This window comes from Oryx dammah, unplaced genomic scaffold, assembly GCF_014754425.2.
Source record: "Oryx dammah isolate SB20612 unplaced genomic scaffold, SCBI_Odam_1.1 HiC_scaffold_2, whole genome shotgun sequence".
Lineage (NCBI taxonomy): Eukaryota > Metazoa > Chordata > Mammalia > Artiodactyla > Bovidae > Oryx > Oryx dammah.
This window is the reverse complement of record NW_024070186.1, coordinates 43,526,913-43,533,633: the sequence shown is the minus strand read 5'-3', so window position 1 is coordinate 43,533,633 and position 6,721 is coordinate 43,526,913. Positions and strand designations below refer to the sequence as shown.

At 37.7% G+C, this 6,721-nt stretch overlaps 1 non-coding gene across 1 annotated transcript; it reads right to left on the bottom strand.

The window, feature by feature from the left end:
- Positions 1-803: 803 nt before the first annotated feature.
- On the bottom strand, positions 804-876 carry TRNAW-CCA. The gene has a single exon. It is a non-coding gene; the product is annotated as a tRNA-Trp (tRNA).
- Between the last annotated feature and the right edge of the window lie 5,845 nt (positions 877-6,721).

Below are 6,721 nucleotides of genomic sequence, written 5' to 3'. Positions count from 1 at the left end.
GTTGAATTTTAAGAGTTCTTTAACTTCATGATTTTTCATACCCAGATGAAGACCAGAGATCTTTAGTAGCATCCAGAGGTTCCCTGTACCTGCATGTATGCTAAGTCGCTTCAGTCATGTCTAGCTCTTTCTGACCCTATAGACTGTAGCTTGCCAGTCCCCTCTGTCCATGGGATTAACCAGGCAAGCTGGAGGGGGTTGCCATGTTCTTCTCCAGGGGATCTTTCCGACCCAGGAATCAAACCCAGGTCTCCCACATTGCAGGCAGATTCTTTACTGTCTGAGCCCACCAGGGAAGTCCTGAGATTCCCTGTTGTTCAGTTGCTAAGTCATGTCCGACTCTTTGCGACCCTATGGACTGCAGCACGCCAGGGTTCCCTGTCCTTCACTCTGAGCCCCCTTCAGTTCTAATCCTCTTCCCAAGAATAACCACTTTTCTGACTTCTACCATATAGACTTTTGAACTTTATACAAATGGAGCCGTGCAGTATCTTTTTTTGTTGTTGCTGTTAACATGTTTGTGAGATTCTGTTACATGTAGTTTTAGTTTGCTCATTCTCATTATTGGACAGTATCATTATATCACTATGCCAAAATCCATTCTAGTGTCAATGGACATTTGGATCATTTCTCTTGTTTGGCAGTTACATATAATGCAGCCATGAATCGCATGTGAAAGTGAAGTTGCTCAGTCGTGTCCGATTCTTTGTGACCCCGTGGACTGTAGCCTACCAGGTTCCTCTGTCCATGGGATTCTCCAGGCAAGAATACTGGAGTGGTTGCCATTTCCCTTTCCAGGGGATCTTCCTAACCCAGGGATTGAACCTGGGTCTCCTGCATTGGAGGCAGACGCTTTAACCTCTGAGCCACCAGGGAAGTCATGAATAGTATAGTAGTACAAAGTCTTTTGATGTACATTGGTACCATTTCTGATATTGTATTTCTATAAAGAAAATTACAGAGTCATACAGCTTGTGTAAGTTTAGCTTTTATAGACAGGACCAGTTTCCTAAAGTGATTGCACTAATCTGAGCTATCACCATGGTGTAGGAAAGTTCTATTTGTTCCATATTCTTGTCAACACTTGATATTGCATGTCTTTTTCATTTTAGCATATATATTTTAAAAATTTACCACATATTTAAATATGCTTTTAAAGTAACGCTGGGTTAATACTATCCATCCTCTTCATGGATCTGTGCCTTGTCACGGTGAAGGGGCTAGGGTAACTCAATGAAGCTATGAGCCATGCCATGCAGGGTCATGCAAGACAGAAGGGTCATAGTGGAGAGTGCTGAGAAAATGTGATCCACTGGAGGAGAGAATGGCAAACTACCCCAGTATACTTGCTGTGAGAACCCCATGAACTGTATAAAAAGGCAAAAAGATATGACACCAAAAGATGAGGCCCCAGGTCAGAAAGTGACCAATATATTTTGGGTAAGAGTGAAGGACAACTGCTAATAGCTCCAGAAAGAATGAAGTGGGTGGGCCCAAGCTGAAATGACACTCAGTTGTGGATCCACCTAGTAATGAAAGTAAAATTCAGTCCTGTAAAGAACAGTATTGTATTGGAACCTGGAATGTTAGGTCCATGAATCAAAGTAAATTGGACATGGTCAACCAGGAGACAGCAAGAATAAACACTGACATCCTAATATGAATGGGAATGGGAGAATTTAATTCAGATGACCATTATATCTACTACTGTGGAAAGTAGTAGAAGTAGATGTGAACAGCAGACTCATTGGTAAAAACTATGATGCTGGGAAAGATTGAAGGCAGAAGGAGAAGAGGGCAACAGAGAATGAGAAGGTTGGAAGGCATCATCAGTTTAATGGACATGAATTTGGGCAAACTCCAGGATATGGTGAAGGACAGGGAAATCTGGCGTGCTGTAGTCCATGGGATTCCAGAGTTGGACATGATTTGGTGACTGAACAACAACAATCCTATCCAAAAAGCCTAAGTCTTTTCTTTCTTACTTCCTCTTTCTGTCCATATTGTGATCATCTGGGATTTTACTTACATATTTTTATTATTATTACTCTATATAAACAATATTTAACATTTAACATTACTTCTTTTTATTTTATATCTGATTTTTTCTTAAGTAAATTCCTTAATCTTTCAGGGAGAGTTTATGAGTATTATATTAACTGAGAATGTCTTTGCCTTTTCATGTAAATGATATGAAATTCTGGCTGCAAAATTATTTGTCTATGGAGAGTTTTGTAAAAGGGCAAAAACTTTTAGTTATAAGATGAATAAGGTTGAAGATCTAAATGTATGACATGGTGACTATAGCAGATAACACTGTATATAATTGAAACTTGATAAAAAAGTAGACTATAAAAGTTCTCACACACAAAAAAGGAATAAATATGTGAGATGATAGAGGTGTGAGTTAGATGGAGGGGATACATTCACAATATATAGGATAACAAATCATCATGTTGTATACTTTAAAATTTTGTCAATTATAACTCAATAAAGCTGGAAAAAACCTATTTCTCTCTTAAACCACTGGAGATGTTTTTTATGTTGCTATGTATTCATTTTTACCAGAGACGTTATATGTCATTTCAATTCTTTTCTCCTATCTGAAGGATTTTCAGAATTTTTTTTTGGTGTCCTGAAATTTCACCATGATGTGTCCAGCAAATGGTTCTTTTTCATGTATTCTACTCACTAAGCATTTTAAAATTTCCTACCTTTTAAAAATTCTGAAATTAAAACAAAAATTATAACTATTTCCCCTTTCTATTTTCTTTGTTCTCGCCATTTGTATTTTCAGTGAAATTTTTGAAAGCTTTATATCTACTTCACTGGCCCTTTTATGCTGCCCTTTCAGTGAAATATTAAGCCTATGTTTATCTGTGTTTTCTGCCTGTATATAATGAAACCCCATACATCCATCAATCTCAAAACTGTCAACATTTTCCACTTTGTTTGAATCTATTTCTACACATGTACCATATACATACATACATATGGACACATATGGTACATGTGTAGAAATAAAATATTATATAATATATTACACGTATAATTATTTGCTGAGGTATTTTTAAAGCAAATACAAGACATATCTTGTATTGCAAACTTGTACATGAAATTGATAGTTTTAAATAAGTAACAAAAGAAAGCAATAATCAAGTAATTTAGGTAGAATTTATTTATTTTATAAATAAGTATTCTTTAGGGATTAAACTTGAATTCAGCTAATGTGATTTAGGGTATTATTAATCACTCTAATTTAAAAAATTAAAGTATAACTAAGTATATTTGACACAGGCTTCCCAGGTGGCGCAGTGGTAAAAAATCCACCTGCCATTGCAGGAGACGCAGTAGATGTGAATTCAATCCCTGGGTCAGGAAGATCCCCTAGAGAAGGAAAGGGCAACCCAGCCCAGTATTTTTGCCTGGGAAATCCCATGGATGGAAGAGCCTGGTGGGCTACAGTCCATGGGGTCACAAAGTTGGACGAGACTTTGTGACTAAACAACAGCAACAACAAGATATAGCACTCCATTTATAAGTTCTTAAATATTTCTCATAGGGAAAGATTTTTCAATTTAACTACAGTACCATTATCATTCTTAAGAGAATTACAATCTAATTCCTTAATACCATTTAAAACCCATCTAGTAAACAATTTTCTCTGAGAACATATATCAATTGGGTTGTTCAAATAAGAGTAAGTTTACATAGCACATTTGGTTAATTTGTCTCAATAGTCCCCACTCATTTTAAAAAAATGCTACCTGTCAACTGAATGAATTAAGTTATTTGTTCTGTAGAACTTCTCATATTTTGGATTTTGTTGATTATATTTTGTGGTATTATTTAGCACTGTTTTCTGTCATCTGACTTTTCTGTAAACTAACAATTACTTGATGAGATTCAGATTCAGTTTTTGACACCTATGTATCAGGTTATATAGGTGATACTAGGTGTGTAATCAGAGAAGGCGATGGCACCCCACTCCAGTACTCTTGCCTAGAAAATCCCATGGGTGGAGGAGCCTCGTAGGCTGCAGTCCATGGGGTCGCTGAGTCGGACACGACTGAGTGACTTCACTTTCACTTTTCACTTTCATGCATTGGAGAAGGAAATGGCAACCCACTCCCGTGTTCTTGCCTGGAGAATCCCAGGGACAGCGGAGCCTGGTGGGCTGCCGTCTATGGGGTCACACAGAGTTGGACATGACTGAAGCGACTTAGCAGCAGTAGCAGCAGCAGCAGCAGGTGTGTAATACAAAAGTAGCTCATTCTTAGTGATGCTAAATCATTCACTGGATTCAGGTATTGTCTACTTGATCCAGCCATTAGAAAGATCCTTATCAACCTTTTATCTAGTATTTTTTGCAACCATTAATAACCTTGTAGTAACCATTATTAGCCCCAGAAAATGTTGATTTTTCTAGTAATAGAAATAATTATTCTACAAAGGAGAAGATTCCCTTATCAACTTCTTAGTTACCCTGCAATAGTTTGTACAGAAAAGATAAGAAAAATACTGATAATTGCACTTACTTTATAGTTTTCAAAATGAGATTTGCTGGCTCTAACAACCTCTCAAGATTGTTAGGCATAGAGATTTTGGAGTTTTGTTATGAACTCATGGATTTTTATATATATTATGTGTTTCTATCCATTATAGTTATGATTATTTTCTAATGTTCAAATTTCTGTTCTTTAGTCAGTGGGAGTCAAAATTGGCTTTGTATCTTTTTTGAAATGATACCAATAGTCCTTGATAGCTTCCTTGCTTTTTAGCACAATAAGATGTTTCAGACTTATCCAGTACATTTTCTGCCAGGCTTCAACTGAGCATTCTTCAAGGAATCTTGGTCTTCTTCGGTGATAAAAGATATTTGAAGATCATAATCTGGTATTAGGCATATCCATTGCTATTGGGTTTTCACTGTCCTATGCCCTTTAAGCAGACAGAGCTAAGAAATGTGTTTATCTATTGATATCTTCAACTCAAAGATATTTTTACTGGAATTTTAAAAAGAATATTACAGAGTTTTTAATTTCTTTTATTTTATCTTCTATTTCACTAGAATCATGATTGTTAATGACAGCATAATTTTTATTCATTTTTCCTATTATATATTTAATCATTCTAAACTAGAAATATTATTAAAATAAGTATGTTTTGTTGTTATTATGGAATAATTACATTTTATAGTGAATTGTGTCATTTTTTTCATGGATGTGGTAATATCTTGTATTTATCTCAGAATGTTATACTTCATTTATAGTTTTCTTTCTTTTCTTCTGTTGACTTTACTGCATCAGGTCAGGTCAGTTCAGTTCAGTCACTCAGTCGTGTCCGACTCTGCGACCCCATGAATCACAGCACGCCAGGCCTCCCTGTCCATCACCATCTCCCAGAGTTCACTCAAACTCACATCCATTGAGTCGGTGATGCCATCCAGCCATCTAATCCTCTGTTGTCCCCTTTTCCTCCTGCCCCCAATCCCTCCCAGCATCAGAGTCTTTTCCAATGAGTCAACTTTTCGCATGAGGTGGCCAAAGTACTGGAGTTTCAGCTTTAGCATCATTACTTCCAATGAACACCCAGGGCTGATCTCCTTTAGAATGGACTGGTTGGATCTCCTTGCAGTTCAAGGGACTCTCAAGAGTCCTCTCACAGTTCAAAAGCATCAATTCGTCAGTGCTCAGCTTTCTTCACAGCCCAACTCTTGCATCCATACATGACAATATGATTACTGCATCAGACTCTATTTATTCTACCTTTTATGATGCCTCACTTTAACAGTTTGGTTTTTCTTCAAAAATTGCTTATCCTTGAATTTCAGATTCCTTTTACCCTGGTGAGTGAACATGTAGTACTGCTTCAGTTCAGTTCAGTTCAGTTGCTCAGTCATGTCCGACTCCATGGACTGCAGCACACCAGGCCTCCCTGTCTATCACCAATTCCTGGAGTTTACCCAAACTCATGTCTATTGAGTTGGTGATGCCATTTAACCATCTCATCCTCTGTCGTTCCCTTCTCCTCCTGCCTTCAATCTTTCCCAACATCAGGGTCTTTTCAAATGAGTCAGCTCTTCGCATCAGGTGGCCCAAATATTGGAGTTTCAGCTTCAACATCAGTCCTTCCAATGAACACCCAGGACTGATCTCCTTTACAATGGACTGGTTGGATCTCCCTGCAGTCCAAGGGACTCTCAAGAGTCTTCTCCAACACCACAGTTCAAAAGCATCAATTCTTCTGTGCTCAGCTTTCTTTACAGTCCAACTCTCACATCCATACATGACTACTAGAAAAACCATAGCCTTGACTAGATGGACCTTTGTTGGCAAAGTAATGTCTCTGCTTTTCAATATGCTTTCTATGTTGGTCATAAATTTCTTTCCAAGCAGTAAGTGTCTTTTAATTTCATGGCTGCAATCACCATCTGCAGTGATTTTGGAGCCCAGAAAAATAAAGTCTGACACTGTTTCCCCATCTATTTGCCATGAAGTGATGGGACCAGAAGCCATGATCTTCGTTTTCTGAATGTTGAGCTTTAAGCCAACATTTTCACTCTCCTCTTTCACTTTCATCAAGAGGCTCTTTAGTTCCTCTTCACTTTCTGCCATAAGGGTGGTGTCATCTGCATATCTGAGGTTATTGATATATCTTCCGGCAATCTTGATTCCAGCTTGTGCTTCAGCCAGCCCAGCATTTCTCATGATGTACTCTG